At 35.9% G+C, this 22,702-nt stretch overlaps 1 non-coding gene across 1 annotated transcript; it reads right to left on the bottom strand.

Annotated features, from left to right (window-relative positions):
* Positions 1 to 303: 303 nt before the first annotated feature.
* LOC126492589 (small nucleolar RNA SNORA35) lies at positions 304 to 431 on the bottom strand. Its single transcript, XR_007589642.1, has one exon. It is a non-coding gene; the product is annotated as a small nucleolar RNA SNORA35 (small nucleolar RNA).
* Between the last annotated feature and the right edge of the window lie 22,271 nt (positions 432 to 22,702).

Below are 22,702 nucleotides of genomic sequence, written 5' to 3'. Positions count from 1 at the left end.
GACATTTTTTTTTGCCAAGAAATTTAAATATGCTTTCACGAAATCTCAATGAGAACCTTTGGTCATTCCAGTGAGGTCAAACATATTTATGGACTTCAAATCTGAATATTAAACGGGGTAATGTAAATTGCTAAAAGCTGCACAGCTAGCAAGGCTTAAAATGATGCCCTAGCAAGGATAACACTGAATACTCGCTATTAACCTGTTATGGACATCACTACTTTCACTTAAGGGTAGGGGTCATGAAACTGTCTGCCTTTCATTACCTCATAGTTGTAAGGAACGGTCACTGAACCCATTTAGATTTGTACCCACCAGCATGCAGGAGGAGTCCACAGTGTGACTCTCCCAGATTTTGGAGGGCTTTGCTTTCGCACTGTTCGATGCCCAATTGGTCATGGGGCAGACCAATGGGTCACTTACCAGTGCTACAGACAGCAAAGCTATTGATGGGATCATATACTCTCTGCAGAGGAAGCAGCTAGGAGGAAGGGGTGAATAAGAAACTGGAGGAACTCAGAAACTAATGGTGCTTTCACTCAGCAGGGTGATTTACCAATTAGGGTCTACTTCAGAGGAAAGAAATATGAGTTGAGATTTAGTTGAGTCTAAGTCCAGAGCTGCAGCACAGTCACTTTGTAGTACCTTAGAAAACTTGCTCAAAGCTTCTTGGCCTCTGTTTCTCCATATGTTGAATGAAACTGTTGTGACAATTACAGGGAAAATGTGCAAGATCCAGTGCAGTATGCAACCTTGGATGTTCAAGTCTGTCATGCTTAGACACCTGTTTACTTCTTAAGGACATCTCTCTTTTTTTAAATTACTATGTATGAAACATTTATTTTAAAACTTATGGACCTTCTTCTTTTTTAAAAAAAAAATGTCATTTTTAATCTCTCTGTGTGAAAGTTCTTCCATAGGCTAGAAGATGGTTACATATCTCCTGGAGCTGGAGTTGTGAGTTACCTACCTGATTCAGTCCCTTGGAAGAATAGCATGGACTCTTAACTAGTGCATTCTGTTGTGCACCAGGGAATTATTTGTAGTTAATAATTCTACATATTTCTACTCCTTTTATAATTCCCCTCTCAGAAAACAAAGTTGTTTTGTACTGTGTTGCTTATGTTGACTTAAAGGTGGGGTGACAACTTACAACTGTGCAATATTTCCTAGAAAAGAACATGGATCATGGCTGGGTGGTGTGGCACATGCCATTATTCTCAGCACTCGGGAAGCAGAAACAGGCGGATTTCTGTGAGATCAAGGCCAGCCTGGTCTACAGGGTGAGTTTCAGGACAGGCTCCAAAGCTACGCAGAGAAACCCTGTCTTGAAAAAAATACAAAAAAAAAAAAATAAGTACATGGATCATTATACTTGAATTGTATTAAGGACAATGTTACATCTTTCCTGTGTACCTGGATGGACCACATTTTCCCTCAAATGTACAAAACCAGAACACAAGTTCTTTGATACATCTCCCATTTTCCCCCTCCTGGCCATAACTGAAAAACTGCTACTTGGATATACCTCTGGCAAATAATCATTATTTCTTCCCCCATGTTTTGTTTTATTAGGTTAGCAACTATTCACTGGTAAAATTTTATAAAACAAAGATAACACTAAAAGAATACTATATCAAACAAAAATACACCTACCCAATGCCCCCTCGACTTTTGCCAGACTGAATGCCCACTATTGGGTACTCAGCAACCTGAATTCTAAGAGTCTGGACTCAGTGCACACAATGGGATTAATTATAACCCTTAGTGTGTAAATCACTATTATCATCACACCACCCTATACTCTCTTGCTATAATTAATTTGTTATTTAAAATTATGTGCTGTGAATATCTAATTTTAGGAGATAATGCCAACATTTTTCCAAGGATTTGTATGGTATTGTATTTCTGCCAACAATTTATAATAGATTCATTTGGTTCATATTTTTGTAAATGCTTGATTCTTTTAAATTTTAAAATTTTTATAAGTGTAGTCAGTGTGAAATGTTACTTTTATTTTCTCTACTCTATGAGTCTGTTTTCTAAACACAAATTGAGGATTATGTTATTTTTAATTCATAGACACTAAAAGTTTAAGGAAATAAGAACAACAAAAACAATTTTAGAATTTGTATTACTCAATATATGAGTATGAAAATAGCTATTCTTCAGAAATAAAAATTCATAAGCTCATGTATGGCCCATAAGATGACATTTTCCAGTCTGAAGTGATAGAAGAGTGGCAAATTAAAAGCAAAATAGAAAATCATGTGTTGTTTTTGACTAAATGTGAACATTTGATTTTTTACCAGTAAAACCCTCAAGTCATATGCTAGGGTGAATGCCTTCTAGCTGAGAGAGGCAGAGAAAGCACCCAGTTGACCTTTCTTCATGCACTGATATCTATCCAAAACTCTATTTCTCATCTGATATCTCAAACTAAAAAAAAAAAAAAACCTGAAACTGAATGTCCCTCTCGTCTACTTCCTGTGCATCTCTCTATACATCCTCCTGACTTCCTCTTACTCTCTATGATTTTCTTGTTCACTTCCTGGCAACTGGCTGATGCTCCACCTCTTGTCCTATAGTTGACCTTATTTAATCCTGTTTACAATATTCAAGCAGAAAGCTCTTGGATCAAAAGAGTGTGCAAGGGCTGATTCACACCACTGTAGTGATATTTTATTTGTATTTTAGTAAATACAGCTTACATGAAGGTCAGTGCAAAGAAGCTACACTAGGCAGCCATACAGGCCAGGTTGTGAATACTTTACATCTTAGAAATTATACCAGTTATTCATAGAGGCTGGGTGGTTGTGTTGCACACCTTTAATCCTAGCACCAGAGGGGAATATAATGTTTGAATGAGACAAAAACTTCCCATCTTTCAGTCTGGAGATTTTAAAGCGATAATAGCTTTCTAGTGGCTTGGCTGCTTTTGCTTTTCTGATCTTTAAGTTGAACCCCAATGTCTTACTCTGGGTTCTTACAAATCATACTACCATTGACACTAAATGTAGGGCTCATTTAATCTTATAAATTTTATAAGATTAGCATATATATATATATATATATATATATATATATATATATGAGAGTGTGTGTGTATTTTGTCATGATGTTAATGGTCATATAGAGTACTAATTTTAGAAAAAGGTTTTATTTAGCTTCATGTACATGACGTAGACTGCAAAATGCTCAGAACAATTTTGAGGTGACCAACTGAGATGATTCAGCCTAACAGACTACTGTAGCTAGAACTTGAGACCATTATACAGAGCCTGGACAATGAATGATATAACCACCTCTTCCAGAACTTGATAATTAACCCAAATTTTCATTTCAGGATCCCCTAAAGATACTGTCACCACCCAGATAGCAGGAAGTAAAATTAAGAATATGATGCCCACATTCCCAAGAGGTTGAGTGGGTAGTTTTACGTCATCCAATGGGTTATGGATATTTGTCTTTGTTTAGGGGTGTTGGTTACAAGTTGTTATTGGTAATGATCAGAGGGAAAAGCTAAAGAAAGGAAATTAGATTCAAGGATCTTGTTTTGAAAAGAAAAAAAGTGGATATAGATATGATAGAATAAAATAATAGATTACTGAATCTATTTTGAAAAGAAAAATGTGAGAATATACATGTGATAAGATAAAAGGTAGATTATTGAACTACTTCTAGAAAGCAACAACTAATAATAAATGTTTTACATTGAATGGATGTCTGTACATTGTATACAAATTTTGTATACTGATACAAATTTGAGATTAATTGTGTTAAAACATACTGTACATGCCTTTCTACTACTGTTCAGGGTATTGTTTCGGTACAACTCATTTAACAATCTCATGCAAAATTTTCATCCTTGAAAATTACTATTCCCAGTTTTTAGAATAATAAATCCAAGTTAGTAGTTAATCACCTATTTAAATCCAACTTACAGTCATATGCTTTCAAGGTCAAGCAAAGATATATTTTAGATAGAGAGGTCATCTTCAAACACTTCATAGATTTGATGGAGGAAGGTCATTGGCTAATAAAGAAACTGTCTTGGCCCATTTGATAGGCCAGCATTTAGGTGGGTGAAATAAACAGAATAAAATGCTGGGAGGAAGAGGAAGTGAGACAGATGCCTCAGACAGACGCCTCAGACAGATGTCATGCCTCTCTCTCCAGGGCAGATGCGATGAAGCAAGCTGCCAGGTCAGACATGCTGAATCTTTCCTGGTAAGACTGGTGCTACACAGATTATTAGATATGGGTTAAAGAAAGATATGAGAATTAGCCAGTAAGGGCTAGAGCTAATAGGCCAAGCAATGTTTAAAATAATACAGTTTCTGTGTAATTATTTCAGGGCATAAGCTAGCCAGGCGGCCGGGAGCTGGGTGGCAGGAATGCGGACCACAGCTCCTTGAACAGAATGGCGCCCAACACTGCTTGCCCCATTACTTACAGCCTCTTAATGGCTAATTCTTACATCTTGCCTTAACCCATATCTAATAATCTGTGTAGCACCAGTCTTACCAAGAAAGATTCCGCATGTCTGACCTGGCAGCTTGCTTCATTGCGTTTGCCCTGGGGAGCAGCTGCATGGCGTCTCAGCTCACTTCCCTTCTTCCCAGCATTCTGTTCTGTTTGCTCCACCCACCTATGTTCTAACCTACCAGGGCCAAGCACTTTCATTATTAATTAACCAATGACCTTCCTCCATTATAGACTGACATAATATGGCTTTTAAGATGTTTTAATAACATTGGTTATTTCGGTCCTTTTTTATGACAATGATTCATGTCTGCTCCTGGCTGCAACAATCTACCTCAGAGAAGATGACAGGCATCATAGAAACTCCACATGGAGTTTACTTTCTTTGTGGCAAATGTAAGCCACTGGGAAGAAAATGTCCTTGCCACAACTACTGAAAGTATGCTGTTCCAATGGGACAAGCAGAACACAAAAGAAAGTGACTGCCAAACCTTGCCAAGATAAGGTGGGAGAATCATTGAAAAACCCTGCTTCATAGAAAAGTCTGTCAGATATTCTAGTCCTGTAGGCAAAAGATTGATGCCCCAACATTGCAGAGGAACTTTGGGTGACTGCCTAGGCAGTCAGCTGTTTCTTTCATTTCTCACATTATTTTGGAAGTTGCTTGCATGTACTTCCTGCTTACTCAGTTATTATTATTTCCTTCTTTGGTCCCTGAGGTAGTTAAAGACTAGATATTTACAGTTATAGTTTTCCTCTTTTACCAGATGTAGAAATCAAGTTATAATAGCATGAAGTAAATTAGTTACAAGATTTTGGACTCACCAAAATAGGATAGCTATGGCGTATTTTCTCTGAATTTATCAAATGCAAATGGACTAGATATTGGTAATGTATTTATTGCCTGCATATAGTTATTATACTTATTGAGTATAGTTTTTTATGTTAGGTATAGTCTTTTTTTATTTTAGACCAAAAGTGAAATGTAGTGATATTTTATTTGTATTTTAATAAATAAAACTTGTCTGATGGTCAGTGCAAAGTAACCACACCAGTCATCCATATAGGTCAGGCAGGGGTTATAGATACCTTTAATCCCAGCAGCCACACCAGTTAGTCATAGAGGCTGGGTGGTGGTGGTGCACACCTTCAATCCCAGCACTAGAGAGGAATATAAGGCCGGATGAGACAGGAACTTACTTTAGTTCAGTCTGAAGATTTTAAAGGGGTAAGAGATATCTAGTGGTTTGTTTGCTTTTACTGTTCTGATATTTAGGTTGAACCCAATATCTGACTCTGGGTTCTTATTATGCATGCTATATACCACAACTAGAAATAAGTTTTTCCAGTAAATAACACAATCTTGAGGTTCACAATGTGATAAAATATTCTACAACATTAATGTAACGACATATGTCTTTAATCCCTGCAAAAGTAAACAGATCTTTGTGACTTCTAGGGCAGCCTGGTCTATACAGTCAGACTGTCTCAAAAATGTCTTTGATCAAGTAGGAAAATCAACGTAGTGCCTACCATGTATAAGTGACCTATGCAAAGAGCTTGAATGGCACATAGAAAATAGATACCTACTGAGTTGAAAGAAGTAATACAAAATAGGGCGATGTTACAGGCTAATTTATAGGAGTAATTTCTCAAGGAACTTTAGCTGAACTGTGGGCTTCAATGACTCTTTATCCCTTTTTTATATGCACAATCTAAATATTTATGGCACACTGGTTTTTTGTTTGATTCTTGTTGGTTATCTTATCTTAGAAAAAAATCCTGAGAACCTTGAGAGGCCAGAGATCATGGTGACCCCCTCTTTGCAACCCCATGAATTCCTGATAGTGCTGACAGTATAATAGTTCCATGTAACTGTTTCAGCATTATTCAAGTGTATCCTTGCATTACTATCCAAGTATCATCCTGACACATTATTCTACCCATTCTTTATTGTAACCTTCATAGACACAAAGGGAAGGAAAAATACAGTTCAATCAAAAGCACTTAAATAATAGTTCTGGAATCTTCTTTTTCTCTTATGTTTACAACAATTTGTGTGAAAACTTCTGAATAATTTAGAGCAATAAACAGTATACTTTCTCTGTGGCAGGGATGCTTTTATACGTTAATTGGAAGTTTTTGCTTTTCTCAAAAGTAGGTTACATCTTTTTTTAGTTCTAATGCAACTTAATGTGTTGCCTATTGATGTGAGCAGTCAAATTAACAAACTTGGATTCATCCAATTTTTTAAATACCATAAACTGAGACCTTTACTTTCTCTATGGCATGGATATAATAAAGTATATTGAAGACAGAGTTGCTAGATCTGTGTTTGCCAATGATTGCTGTCCGAATGGACCTTCCTCTGAAGGCTTTAGAGAGCCGGCTATCATTTTCCCTTTCTCTAATTTAGTTAATATCTTGTCCCTCACCTCCAGCTCTCCCACAGTAACTCAAAGTCAGTGTACTATGGAAAAGAAATTAAATATTTTTAAATGCCAAAATTCAATGTTAGATGTTGGCAATAACACTGAAGTATTTTGTCTGAGAACAGGTCAATCAATTATAATGAAGGATACATGGAAATTACATAAAATTCTTATTAATTACTTTACTTTTATTTGCTCAATTGGGAAACCTAAAATATAAATCAGTTCCCTGAACTGGTGAATAGTGAGAAAAAAAAAAAAAACTCAGTTTAGTAGGTAACTCAGTTGTAGACCATTTACATAGTTTGTGCAAAGTCTTGAATTCAATCCCTATCACCACAGACACACAAAAGGAAAAAGGTGATCTAGATAGAAAATAAGGCTGTTTTTCTTTGGGTTCACCTTCTTATTTAGGTTCTCTAGGATCACTAATTATAGGTTCAATGTCCTTTATTTATGGCTAGAAACCAAATATGAGTGAGTACATCCCATGCTCCTCTTTTTGGGTCTGGCTTACCTCACTCAGGATAGTGTTTTCTATTTCCATCCATTTGCATGCAAAATTCAAGAAGTCCTTGTTTTTTACTGCTGAGTAGTACTCTAATATGTATATATTCCATACTATATAGGCATCCTCCTGAATATTAACCTTCATCAGGCGATGAAAGGAGACAGAGACAGAGACCCACATTGGAGCACCGAACAGAAATCTCAAGGTCCAAATCAGGAGCAGAAGGAGAGAAAGCATGAGCAAGGAACTCAGGACCGCGAGGGGTGCCCCCACACACTGAGACAATGGGGATGTTCTATAGGGAACTCACCAAGGCCAGCTGGCCTGGGTCTGAAAAAGCCTGGGATAAAACCGGACTCGCTGAACATAGGGGACAATGAGGACTACTGAGACCTCTAGAACAGTGGCAATGGGTTTTTGATCCTACTGCACGTACTGGCTTGGTGGGAGCCTAGGCAGTTGGGACGCTCACCTTAATAGATCTGGATGGAGGTGGGTGGTCCTTGGACTTCCCACAGGGCAGGGAACCCTGATTGTTCTTTGGGCTGATGAGGGAGGAGGACTTGATTGGGGGAGGGGGAGGGAAATGGGAGGCGTTGGCGGGGAAGAGACAGAAATCTTTAATAAATAAATTTAAAAAAAATAAAAAAGAAAATAAGGCAGTTGATAGACTCGGTTTCTAAAACTTGTGCCATGCAAAAAATGTTGACCACGCCAATGTCAAACACCTGAACACAACCCTAGCAAGGTAACCACCTGCTGTTGAAATAGGAGCAGCGGGGCTGCGTCCCCGGCACCCGGCCGCCCGCATGGCTAGCTTATGCCCAGAAATAATTACACGGAAACTGTATTCTTTCAAACACTGCTTGGCCCGGCTAGTTCCAGCTTCTTATTGGCTAGCTCTTACATATTGTTCTAACCCATTTCTAATATTCTGTGTAGCCCACGAGCTGGCTTACCAGGGAGGATCTTAACCTGCTTCTGTCGGGAGCGGGAGAATCATTGCGACTCCTCCACTAAGCTTCTTTCTCCCAGAATTCCCTTCTGTTTTCTCCACCCACCTAAGGGTGGGCCTATCAAGGGGCCTAGGCAGTTTCTTTATTATAATTAACCAATGTCCTTCCTCCATCAACCTGCTACCCAGGCCAATCTGTTACAAGTGCAAACATTACAGAGCCCTCCAATAATACTCTTTCTTCTGGCCTCTCCACATTTCTAGTTCAATTCTGTCCTTCAATATTAAGCTCAAAACCTCTTCTTCCACACAGTTGCCCTATAAGCTAACCTGCTAATTTTTCATCTCACATTAGTCTCATAGTGCCTTCCATGATCTTTCTTTTCAGTTATATGTTTTGAAGTAAACATTTTCCTAAAACTATAATCACTTTAAAATATATTTTGCTGCAACCATGATTCTTCAACAATATGGCTGCCTAAACAAGACTCAAAAAGGCAAAACACCTAAAGATATACTAACATAAAAAGGGGAATTCTCACAACACCCTACTCTACCCCTAAACAAATATCACAAGACCCTACCCTTACAGGCAACTAAAGAATTCTGAGAGAAGGAGAATTAATCTTCTCAAGGGATAAGCTTCTTGACTGTTTATCTAATACAAACTGGTGAGTCGGAAATGCAAGGATTTAAAAATAACAAGAATGGAAATAAGTAATTCACTCACCTTCATCTAACATTTATTGAAAACATTAATTAACATTTCTTACTGTGGGTAAACATTTATTAAATTATAAAAGATAACTTTTAAGCTCTGACTCCATTAGATTTGTAGACTTAATAATATTATGAATAGTGTTGTTTTGTTAAGTGCACAAATATAAGAAGTGCTTGCTGAAATCTTAGAAGAGGAACATGATAAAAGGAGTGCTGGTACAGAAAAATATCTCAAGAAGTTTCAGATATGTGTTGTTTTGAATTTTCTTCAAGCAATTCTATTTTGTGGACAAGCACTGTTTTCTGGATATAAACAGTTAAGCTCATTTCCTACTACATAGCCAGAGGTATCAATATTTACCATCTAGTTTGACTTTATTTAAAAACAAAAGGTAATTTTCAAGAAAATTACAGATTCTTCCATACTTACTAAGTGATTTCTGTATGTTAAACATTTCAAGAAACCATTCATGAAATTTCTTTGACAAACTTGTACTGATTTCCATACGAGGACTAAGACAATTGGGATTAAAGGGCATTTTGAATCCTTTGTAAAAACATTTGTGTGTATGTGTGCGTGTGTGTGTGTGTGTGTGTTTGTGTGTGTGCCACAATATGTGTTGGGAGGACGGGGCCACCTATGGGAGTCAATTCTCTTCTTCTACCCTGTGGTGCTTGGGGATGGAACTCAGGTCATCAGTGTTGGCAGTCACAAAAGATGGGAAAACCTGACCTATCCAGCAATACTATAAAATGGACACTAAGTTTGCCATAAACTGTAGGTTATAAATAAAATTCCAGAGGAATTTTTACTCTTTCTCAATGGGGAAATTCTAGTTTTCCTACCAGTTAATATAAAAGAGGGTTTTCTCCAGCTTTGATCATCAAATAAAAATAAATTACACAAAACTTAGGTAGACATTATGAGATTGTTTGCTCGTTCTGTTATTTTGAAATAGAGCCTTGCTCTGTAGGCCTGACTAGATTAGTACTCACTGAACCATGTAATTTAAGCTAGCCATAAACATAGGGTAGTTCTCAAACTTTAGCCTCCTAAATACTTAGGGTTACAGGCATGAGCAACCATGCCATGCCCAATTTAATTGATTTTAATGATGAACGGAAAGGCATCATGGTTTTATTAAAGAAAGTTGTCAAGAGTAGCAAATACATGTATAGAAAATAAGAGAGTTCTTTATCTCTTTGATGTGTGTGTGCGCACACATGGATGCTCATTCCTAGCATTCAAAGGACAGATGACTAACTTTCTCATCCAATGAATAGAGATGTTATGTAGAATATAATATAATAGAAACTATGACAGTGTCTGTCATGATGTTGGATGTGATTAATCCTATTTCCTCCAATTTTCATATTATAATAAAACCAATTTTTATCATCCATACTTAATACAATTGCCACTAAACATTCCTAATGAAAGCTGTTAGTGTAAATTTGGTAGCATTTACAATCAAACACATCCTGGGTGCAAGCAGATAACTAGCATTGTGTCTTTTCTATCATATATTTATTATAATTATCTTTATCAAAACTTTTAACCCTGGGTCTGCAAAATGACTGTAGCTGTAGCCCACCTACCTATGTATTTGAAAAGGGTTTTAATTAATGACTTCCTTTGCCTTGTTACTATAAGAACTTCATTAAGTGGTTAACCTACTGTAATACAGTATTTGGGGAATCCTGAATATGTGTTTCCAGGTCACAGTCACTGATAATTGGCTACAGAATAAACTATTTCTTCCCCTTTCAGGTGTGTGCAGTGTATTTTTGCAGCAACACACCCCATCATTTCAGCCCATTACTATCTCCAAGGAATGACCAGAAACATCTAAAGACCTACGTGGTCCTGTTACACGCAGCATGCATGCCTATTCCTTAGCTTATTAGCAATGTGTAACAGCCCCTTAAACATTTGTAGAGATCGCCTTTTAAAGTCCTCGCTCTTTCGTTCTTAGTTCCCCCTTTTTCAGTCTACTGTGTTCTTTATAACAATAAAAAGCATTGATTTTAGAAGTCTACACTTCCTGACTACTCAGTGTTCATTTCACCTCTCAACAATGAAGTTTCAATGGCAGATGATTTCTACAAAAGCTTCTACAAAGCTTTTTATCTCAGAACAGTTTTCAGCCACTTTTAAAGTCCTGACCTTACTATTGTAGTGCCTCAGCCATTTCTATTCCCTTTCTCTCTCATAACAGACGAGTCCAGTGTTGAAATTCTAAAATGCAAAACTTAATAACATTCACCACTGCTCACTCACCATGATCACCTGATGCCACCACTCATTCAAGTTTTAAACTATTTCAACATTCCTATGGGAAATTCCCATCTGTAGTAAGAGCTGTGGGCCTGCTTTCAGCCACCCAGCTCCCACCACCGGCTAGCTTTACCCGAAATAACAACACACAAACTGTATTCTTTTAAACACTGCTTGGCCCATTTAACTCTAGCCCTTACAGGCTAATTCTCATATCCCGATCAAACCATCTCTAATAATCTGTGTAGCATCAGTCTTACCGGGAAAGATTTAGCATGTCTGACCTGGCAGCTTGCTTCATGGCGTCTGCCCGGGAGAGGGGAACATGGCATCTGAGCTCACTTCCTCTTCCTCACAGGATTCTGTTCTGCCTTCTCCACCCACCTAAGGGATGGCCTATCAAAATGGGCCAAGGCAGTTTGTTTATTACCAATGACCTTCCTCCATCACCCATCTCATTAGGTTTCTTGGCCAAGAATGGGTCCCTTTTCTCATTTACACTTGATCCTTTAATTTCTTTAAAAGTACTGATGTTCTTCCTCATCTCTCTTTCTATGCTTTCACTCCCACTTACTTGTCTAGAAAGGTCTTATATCTTCAAATCTGGATTTTAATACTACAGAGCTCATCTTTCTCACACTACCCTCCTAAACTATGATAGTATCATTGGTTAGTTTTTACTTTCTCCAGTAAGCTGATCTGAAAGTTGTTTGAAGTAGAAGGCAACAATAGGGTTCAATATTTAATCAGTTGAAAAAATAATCAAAATATCAACAATATTGTATGGTTTGGAAAGGGTAAAAGTATTCAGACTTTGGTGTGGTGTTCATGAGGTTTTTATTTGTACCCAGGTCGACCGTGTATACTGTCTGTGGCTTTCTGAGCTAGAGGCAAAGGGCCTACATGATTCATAATATCCAAAGTCTGGACTATGAGACTTTTTAAAGAGAAAAAGGGTTTCCTCCTGCTTTCTGACCTTCGTCCAAGTTTAGTCCCTGGGAACTTGGGAGCTTGTTCGAAATAGGCATTTGGACTCTTCACAAAACCTGTTGTTTGAGAATCTGCTGCATAACAGGATCCCCTGAAAATTCTAGATACAATAGATTCCAGAAACACCAGCCTATAACTCATCATGATAGTTGCAAATAGTTTGTTTAAAAATTCAACTGTTTGAAAAAATAAAAAAAGAAAAGGTGACCAGGATTACAAAATGTATGAGTCATAGCAGATACATGAGATTTAAGACAAATTTAGGCTATTGTGAAATAGTAAAGGACAACTCGTTAGAACAAAAATAAAATAATAATAAAACAATGGAAAATTAAAGTAGCTTGAAACTATAGATTTTTCTAGTGTTTCCGTCTGTTTTGTTCTCTGTTTGAGACAGAAAAGCCCAATTGAGATAGCCCAGGATGGCTTCATACTGTCCATGTAGCAAGGGTTGACCTTGAAACTTTGAGCCAATAGAGTGTCTAGGGTATGTTTCTGGGGTGAAAGGTCAGCTAATGCTTTCTAAATTACATTAAGTATGTTTTTAAGACTAATCTTTTAAATTGGTAAAATTTGGGATCAATAATTTTTTTGTGTGTGACAAAGCCTTTGATCATGACAACCACTTACATGCATGTATTCACTGACATTGGCAGTCAGTGAAGTTACTACAGACTGTTTGGTTACTTACCTTTCAAAATAGTGTGACTTGTTGAAATATGGAGCGGCGGCGGGGCTGCATCCCCAACACCCCAGCTGCTTGGCTAGCTCATGCCCGAAATAACAACACACAAACTGTATTCATTTAAGAACTGCTTGGCCCATGAACTCTAGCCCTTACAGGCTAATTCTCGCACCTGGACTAACCCATTTCTAATGATTGTTTGTAAGCACCCCAAGCTGCACTTACCGGGAAGATTCTAGCCTCTGTCCATCCTGGGAGAGTTGAGCATGGCGTCTCTGCTCCAGCAGAGCTGTCCGGTCTCTCTGGGAGCAGAGTAGAGTCTGACCTCACTTCGTCTTCTGCCCAGCATCCTATTCTGTTTATTCCACCCACCTATGTTCTAATCTATGAGGCCAAGCAGTTGGTTTATTATAATTAACCAATTACCTTCCTCCATCAGTGACTTTCACTAATTTTGAGGAAGGTGAAACTTTTTTATAATATATGTATTTTAAATCATCATGTTAGCCTTGTAAGTTTTAGCACAGCCTACTTCTAATAAAAATGTATTTGTACTATACATGGTTTTTAAATTTCTAGCTAGGTCAACTGGATTTTACATAGATTTATTTTTATGAGTGGATATTTTAAATTACAGTTCTATACATTTATAGGGCAACAAGAAGCTCTTTAAGTAGCTAGACAATCCCATANTTTCCAACCTTTTATAGTAGGTGAATAGGGGATCTAGTTTTCATGTCACTGGCATGCCCTGGCAAGGAGAGCCTCTTGGAGAAGTGAAATCATCAAAAACTTTACCTCCAAATCGATTTTGAACTATATTTTGCCTTTGAATTTCTTCTAGGAGGAATGGGATAGAACTTATCAACAATTGGTACCTTAAGAGGAATTTACATATCAAAGTTTCTCTAATGGATGATTAGGAGCCAAGGCTCAGCAGGTATGTGCACAAAGAGTGCACAGGCCAGGAAGAGATGAAGTAAACACTTATCATGGGGTCGCAGACAGGGAGCATACAGAGGTAGAGACATGATGTTTTACCTAAGGCAGAATAGTACTGAAAGGGTGGTAGCAAAGGTGGAATTGACTGACCTCGTATAATGATAAGACTGACCTTGGTCTTTCTGTACAGGGCTTATGATGCTGTTGATCAGCATGAGATAACCTCGTGTGAATACCATGTAAACTTACCTGTACATCCATGTTAACCTATTTCACCAACACTGAAAACATCTGTGGTACACTTCGATCTTCATAAACTTACAGTGAGAGTTCTCCTGCTGGGATACTTCACAATTTTACACTTTGTACATTTTTAATTTCCCCTAAGGATTTATTTTATTCCAACACATGAAAAACTAGTGAGAAACAGTAATAGAACCATTTTAAAATATATAAAACAAGAAGTGTTGTGTCTACCATCACATTAAATATGGATGTGCTTAATAACATAATAGGACATTTGATGCTGGTTGTTTTGAGTATGGGTACATGTAGCCATTTTGATATATCCCCATTAATGGAAAAACTCACTAATTTCTTCTTTCTTCCATTTTTCAAAATCATAAATTATGTGTGTAGCAGATATTCCCATTCCTATTTCCTTCTTAATAACTTTTGAAGTTTAGTAGGCATGCATATTTCACTTGGGTTTTGTACTGATATGTACATACTAACATTAATTTATATGTATATATATATATATATATATATATATATATATATATATTAAAATAAGAAGTCCGGCCTAAAAGTGTAGTTTATCAAAAATACTGTGTATAATGCCAGATCACAAAGCCTGAAATCTTACCTGTGCTTAAAATACTTTGACTGATTGTTTCTCTTCTAGTAGTACTAGTATTTTATTGTATAACTTTTATAATTATTGTAAAACTGATGATCAAGTAGGTATTGCAATAAACACACTGTGTTCTTATTGGCGATACAAATGTGTTAACCAATATAAAACAATGATATATTGGTGCTTAGCACTGAATTCTTTGCCTCCTTCATACCTTTCTGATTATGTTTTAATTTATTCAAATGAAGAGTTGAGGGTTAAAGAATTATGCTTCAAAAATACAAGTACTTTAAATATGTTTGGAAAAGACACATTATAATACAGTGCACATTAAAATAGTGGAATTCTATCAATAGTAATATTTGACATATTTTTTATATCTTTGTCAAATCACTTGCCAACCTAGAATGAAACATTCTGAAAGTTATGCATCAGAGAGTTCATATCAAGCTGTTTGTTGAGTGAATTATTTTAATTTCTAATACCACAAGGCCATGAGGTTCAAAAGAAAAGTTTTTCCATTTTTAAGAAAGTGGCAAGTATACATCTTGTCCTGGAGGTGGAGAGGTAATCTGTTGGTGCTCTTTCTTTGCTACATTAACTACTGAGATAAAGAACTTTCAGTACTGTTATCATGTACCGACAAAAAACAAAACTAAGATACCAATGTTTACCTTCAGTACTTACTGGTATTATTACAAACTTTATCCTGTTCAGAAGGAACACAGCTGTTCATCTGAAAACTGTTCAGTTTTCAAAAGGGACATAGAATATCTAACTTAAATCATTATCTTGGAGAATCTATCTATCTATCTATCTATCTATCTATCTATCATCTATCTATCTATCTATCTATCTATCTATCTATCTATCTATCTATCTATCTATCTATCTATCTATCTATCTATCTATCTATCTATCTATCTATCTATCTATCTCCGTGTATGTTCATGTGTATTATATATAAATATATATTTAAATATAAATATATAAATATATATTATATAAATATATAAATATAAATATATATATATATTTGTATTTGAATCTGTAGGAGTACACGGAAGCTATTACTAATTTTGAATGATAATAAAACAAATCATGTGAACCTCCTTTTATTTTTTAAAAACTATTGATTCTTATTTTTTTTTAAATTGTCACAGAAACTCAAAAGCCCTGTAGTAGTATGCTTGCCAAGCATGTGTGTGCCATGTTAATCTTGTCATGGGAAAATAGCTTATAGGTATTTAGGTATATAGGTATTATAATAGCCCTCTTGGTACTCATCTCTATACAGTGAGTATTAGCATATTAAGAACATTAGCTACATCATTGAAATAAACAACTAGTTTCCAACCTTTTATAGTAGGTGAATAGGGGATCTAGTTTTCATGTCACTGGCATGCCCTGGCAAGGAGAGCCTCTTGGAGAAGTGAAATCATCAAAAACTTTACCTCCAAATCGATTTTGAACTATATTTTGCCTTTGAATTTCTTCTAGGAGGAATGGGATAGAACTTATCAACAATTGGTACCTTAAGAGGAATTTACATATCAAAGTTTCTCTAATGGATGATTAGGAGCCAAGGCTCAGCAGGTATGTGCACAAAGAGTGCACAGGCCAGGAAGAGATGAAGTAAACACTTATCATGGGGTCGCAGACAGGGAGCATACAGAGGTAGAGACATGATGTTTTACCTAAGGCAGAATAGTACTGAAAGGGTGGTAGCAAAGGTGGAATTGACTGACCTCGTATAATGATAAGACTGACCTTGGTCTTTCTGTACAGGGCTTATGATGCTGTTGATCAGCATGAGATAACCTCGTGTGAATACCATGTAAACTTACCTGTACATCCATGTTAACCTATTTCACCAACACTGAAAACATCTGTGGTACACTTCGATCTTCATAAACTTACAGTGAGAGTTCTCCTGCTGGGATACTTCACAATTTTACACTTTGTACATTTTTAATTTCCCCTAAGGATTTATTTTATTCCAACACATGAAAAACTAGTGAGAAACAGTAATAGAACCATTTTAAAATATATAAAACAAGAAGTGTTGTGTCTACCATCACATTAAATATGGATGTGCTTAATAACATAATAGGACATTTGATGCTGGTTGTTTTGAGTATGGGTACATGTAGCCATTTTGATATATCCCCATTAATGGAAAAACTCACTAATTTCTTCTTTCTTCCATTTTTCAAAATCATAAATTATGTGTGTAGCAGATATTCCCATTCCTATTTCCTTCTTAATAACTTTTGAAGTTTAGTAGGCATGCATATTTCACTTGGGTTTTGTACTGATATGTACATACTAACATTAATTTATATGTATATATATATATATAAATATTTTACTAAAAGTACACATTAAAATATCCCTAGAGTAATGAACTAGATTTTTGCAATCGTCAATAATTCTAAAACTACAACTGTAAATTCATTTTGTGGTATTAGCTACATAAATATGACAGTGAGAATTTTTTTCTTTTTTTTCCTTTTTTTTTAAAATTGATTTTACTGAGCTACACAATTTCCTCTGCTCTCCTCCCTTACTCTCCCCCTCCCCTTTAACCCTCTCCCATCATCACCATGCTCCCAATTTTCTCAGGAGATCTTGTCTTTTTCTACTTCCCATGTAGAATAGACACTGAGAAATTAATTGAGAATTGCTTAACCTGTAATTTATTTATTCAGTCACATAATCATGCTTTTTTCCTTCCTTCTTTCCTTCCCTCCCCCCTGCCTCCCTCTCTCCTTCCCTCTCTTCCTCCCTCCTTCCTTCCTTCTTCCCTTCCCTTCCATTCCCTTTTCTTTTGTTTAGCGATTGAGTTTCTCTGTGTAGCCCTGGATGTCCTGGTACTCACTCTGTAGACCAGGGTGGCCTTGAACTCAGAGATCCACCTGCCTCTACCTCCGAATGCTAGGATTAAAGCTGTGTGCCACCAAGCCCAGCATTCATTTCTCTGCTTTTCGTCTTTAATGACTGATAGTTTGTCTTCATTGGTTTTCAGAATTGTGACTGAAACCAAAGGTTCTCATCTTCTTTATACTTGACCTGAAAAGTCATGATGATGATTGTTTTATTTTGTTTCCTGGTATGGACCTAGATTCTGCTGCTATTCAGTAAAGTACCTCACCAGCTTAATCTGTCGAGAATAGTTAAAGAGGTTTGCTTTCTCAAATCTAACACCAGTAAATGATAGTCTGATTTCTTTATTCCAAACCACAGCTGTGAGTTTGCTACTATAGGTGGAAATCAAGAGATCATAGCTTTTCATCACTGACAAAATTTTCCTGACATAAAACCTCACGATAAAATAATTTCACAAAGTTGAGATAGTGGTTTGCAACTTGATAAGGGTATCTGCATCACACATAACTTGATAAAACATAATTTGATAAGAACATAATTGTTTTAGGTTGCCTTAACATAATGTTCAATTCATGGTTTATGTCTTAGTAGTTTGGGGGCAGGTCTAAATTTTCAAAATAGTTGTAATAACCTATATATAATGGTTAAATATTAATGCGAAATAAGAGTCTCAAAGCATGCTTACGAGTATACTTACAATTAATTTGGAAAGATGATGTTCATTGGCCTATGCTTGCAGGTATTGGTTGAGAACCCTGAAAGTAAACATGAAGAAACAATAGAATAAGGACTCTATAAGTAAGGGCCTAGCCAAGGTACTTATGCAATTTTCTTTGGTAAGGCCTGACTGAAAAGTAGCTGGAATGCTATCCACGAACTCCACATGAAAATCTTAGCTCCATAAGTTTTCCAGTTGAAGTAGGTGCACCTCTGTTTGTCTTTCTGCTCAGGAAAAAAAATCCTATGTCAGTTTGATATTGTAAGTGAACCGGCAAAAGTCTACATCACACGTTAGGTTGAGCCATCATTTTATATAAGACAACTGTTCTTTGTTCCATAGACCCCAAGAGGATATTAACCTATGGGGAAAAAAGTAACACTTGACAATCATCATTTAAATGTTCCTTATCATGGCAGTATCAATTTTGTACTCATTTATTTTTGAATGTGAAGTCGAGGTTAAAACAATATTAGCTACATTTTTAAACAAACTCTTAGTAATTTTAATTTCTTATTTTAAACAGGAAAAGTTTCTCCAAGCACTAAAAACAGGACAAAGATGTTTTAAATACAGATACTTTCTTAAAATGCAAGCAAATATTTTTGGTGAACCAAATAAAATGGAGTGAAGTAGATATCATTAAAATTATGAAAAATATATAGAAAATATTCTGTGATTTGAGCTTATTAAAATAATGAAATTACAGACCTAGCAACATAATTTGGTATGAGTAGTATAAAAATATGTAAATTGCAAATTTTAGTCACAATTTTAAGAAATTTGATGTGATTATATTTCACAGTATCTAAGACTGAATGTATTATAGCAATAACTTACTCTACCTCTCATTCCTTATGATGGTGGTACAACAAAGGAGTTGTGAGTAAAAATAGGAGAGAAACAACCTGAATAAAAATTTCCCTTCTTATCTGAATTTTATTTAAAAATGCATTTAATATTAATAAATTTGCATGACTAACTTTTTGTCACTTCGAGAAGTTAGTGCCAAGATTCATTGCAGCGACTGTGACAATAAATGTTCAAAATTAAGATTCTCTTTTATGGGAACTTTAAAATATTTAAAATAGAAAAATCAATTTCTTTGAGGGAAAGGTGCATAGAGCTTATTCTCCCTAACATATTTCAGGAGGCAGAGATACAAATTTAGCTATTTTCAAGAACAGTTAAGAATCTATGCATAGTGAAGATACACTTGTTATCGATTTATATGATACAAAGTATAGATTGCACTGCAACAAAGAATATTACCTCGCTACACAGTAGTAATCTACTCCACCTGTTGCAGCTCCAATTTAATTTAATTTCACTTAATTGTACAGTACTCATGGAGGGAATCTTTCTGGTTTTGATCACACAACTGTGGCAAATGGAATAGCGGCCGCCTAGTGGTCACATGTGACTACTGCAGCCAGAACAATGTGATGTGATGTCATTGTTAGGATTTTTTATTCAGTTTTCCCTCACATGGAAAATAATATAATCGTCTAAGGTTTTTTTGAAAAGTATTTATCTGAAACTTAGCAAGCAAAAATATTTTCTGATCTGTCTGTTTCAGATTTTTAAAAGGTTAATTCACCAAAGTTAATTCTTTTCTGAGTGTATCCTTCCAGCCAAATCAGGATATTTTCTTTGTTGTTTATTGTTTGAATGGAATTACGTAGCCCAGGCTAGCCTCAAATTTATGGCATTTTTTATGTATCTCTCTCACGACAGGAATACTCCACTGTGCTCTCTGACTCATGGCTCACATCCTTCTTTATGGTAATATTTTCATCTATCAACATATCTTACCCATCAGCTAACTATAAATTTCAGACACATTTTATGATGCATATATTATCAGTTCAAGTCTTTGATCTCCCCTTACCTTATTGAGCTACTACAATTTTTAAATTCCCACAATAAATTTGATTTTTGGCAGTGTGAGGTGGTCCTGAGCACAACCGTGTTTTATATGTTAATACAAATACATGTTTTAAAGTGCACATTTTACAGTTTTCCAAGCCTCATATAATTACTTTTGACACGACTTATAATTGATATATAAAGTGACATAGAGGATAATTCTGTGATTATTTAAGAGGTTTTACTCAACATTACACAAGTTTTTACCAATATTGAGACCTGAGCCAATGGATGCTAGCATCACAAAAGAGCTGAATACACTTCTCTGGACATTCCCAGATTATCATAGTCATTTAAGGAGAAAACTTCATCCATTTAGTATAAAAGGAAGACCACAAAGAGACGGCTTATTTGGGTATGGGCAAACAACAGCTATAACGAGTGCTTTAACCTATAAACAAATATCTGCCCATTGTGAAACAGGTACATTTGGTAAAAAAAAAAAAAAAAAAAAAAACAGCTGATTTTGTGAAAAAGCATTGAGTCCTCTCTTGGACCCATAAGATAATGGAAGGCAAAATAAAAGTCTGATATTTATATAGTCACTTTGTGTGTTTGCCCTTTATTTTGGTGGAAGGAACAGAGATAAGTCATTGTCCCAACACTGTTGCCACCTTGGATTCAAAGAGGAATAAAACCTTACATGACAGACCTCTGCCAAATGTACAACATCTTGCACATTTTTCTATCCATTTGCTATTAATAAATAGTGATTCCCTCGCTTTTCAATACGAACTGAGATCTTTAAGGATTCACACTTTTTTTTTTTTTTTTTTTTTTTTTTTTTTTTTTTTTTTTTTTTTTTTGATTTGGAGAAGCCATTTTATGATGTCTATCTCCTGACTTGTGTTCCAACTCAGGCCCGGAGAACGTTAGATCTGAACAGATACTGCATAAGTATTTGACACATTTTTGAACTGGTAGGCTGTTTGTTACTCCAGGTGCCATGGGAAGTGTTCTCCCAGCCTTTGTACTTTGAACCCTAGCTTGGCTTTTTATCAGTTCTCTCCATTTCTATTTCCTGATACTTCTTTCTTTGGGGGCTTTCCCCTAAACATTTTAAGCTTCTTTGCTTTTTCTCTAATGCCTTCCTGTCATGAGGCTATTTGTTTGCCGTCTGCCTGAAGTGCATGCCAGTCTAAAGGGCACGGTCTTTTTTCTTTATCTCCTCCATTCTCTCCTCTTGGGTGGCTGCCGTGGCTTTATAGCTTTGATTTTTTTCTTTTAAATTCTAATATAACTTTCCTTTGTGCTTGCATCTGAATCCATTCTTAAATTGTTTTATTAATGAGACAAAAACCGTAAAAAGGACACATAATTTCTCCTGTGTCAATATAATGATAGATGAAATAATGTTTCAATATAGTTTTAAGCCCATCCTGTATATGTAAGGTATTCATACAAATGAATGGAAAAATAGTCATAGGAAGGAAAGAGATTTCATTTTGTAACTTTTTTTTTTACCTCACTTCATAGATTTGTTCACGTTGTGATTGTATATTTACCATACTCCATAGTTCAGAGGCATTGCTTTAAAAAATGACTGAAGGTCACTGGTTTCTTTCCTTATGAAAATGACATAATGGATTAAAGATGGACTTCTGTAGCTAGTGACTCATGCTTGCATTAGTACATTTTTGAGGGATGTAATTTATAGAGTAAGCATCCAGTCTTGAGCTGTGTCAGACGTCAGTTGCTCAAATTAAAAAAAAATCAAAGCTTACATAAATCTATGTGGCCAATCAACTAATATAAGTTTAATATAAGCCTCAAAGATTACTCTTTTCTTCCTGCTGTGAATATGTATGCATATGATGCATAACACAAACATAATTACATCTTCTGTGCTCATGTCAGTAATAATAAAAGTCATAGTCGTCAAGGTATTTACATATTTGTACTAAGTTTCTAATTTTTAAGCCAAGAATGCAAATGTATTTTTTGTTCATTCTGAATTTATTAAGCATTATGTGATTCTCAAGGACAGTATGATGCAGTCAAAATTTTAAAAACTTTCTCTCATTTTGTCACACAGGCAATGGACTATGTGGGAAAAGAACCCAAATTCAGAGTTAAAAGAATAGAATTTTCTCTATGGCTTCTGCACTAATAATAACTATTCATGTTACCAAAAGTCAATCAAGAACCATTTTTAATCTTACTTTAGGCATCTTTAAACATAATCAGCAGTGGCCAGAAAGGTCTTTGTGGGTAAAGAACATGTAGCATAGGCCAGCTAGCCTGAGGCCAATCCCTGCAGTCCACATAGGGGTGTAAGGAGAGGATCAAAGGCAGAGTGTTGTCCTCTG

This window comes from Alexandromys fortis, unplaced genomic scaffold (genome assembly GCF_014885135.2).
Source record: "Alexandromys fortis isolate MF-2015 unplaced genomic scaffold, M_Fortis_MF-2015_v1.1 scaffold_247, whole genome shotgun sequence".
In the NCBI taxonomy this organism is placed as follows: domain Eukaryota; kingdom Metazoa; phylum Chordata; class Mammalia; order Rodentia; family Cricetidae; genus Alexandromys; species Alexandromys fortis.
This window is presented reverse-complemented; position numbering and strand designations above follow the sequence as displayed.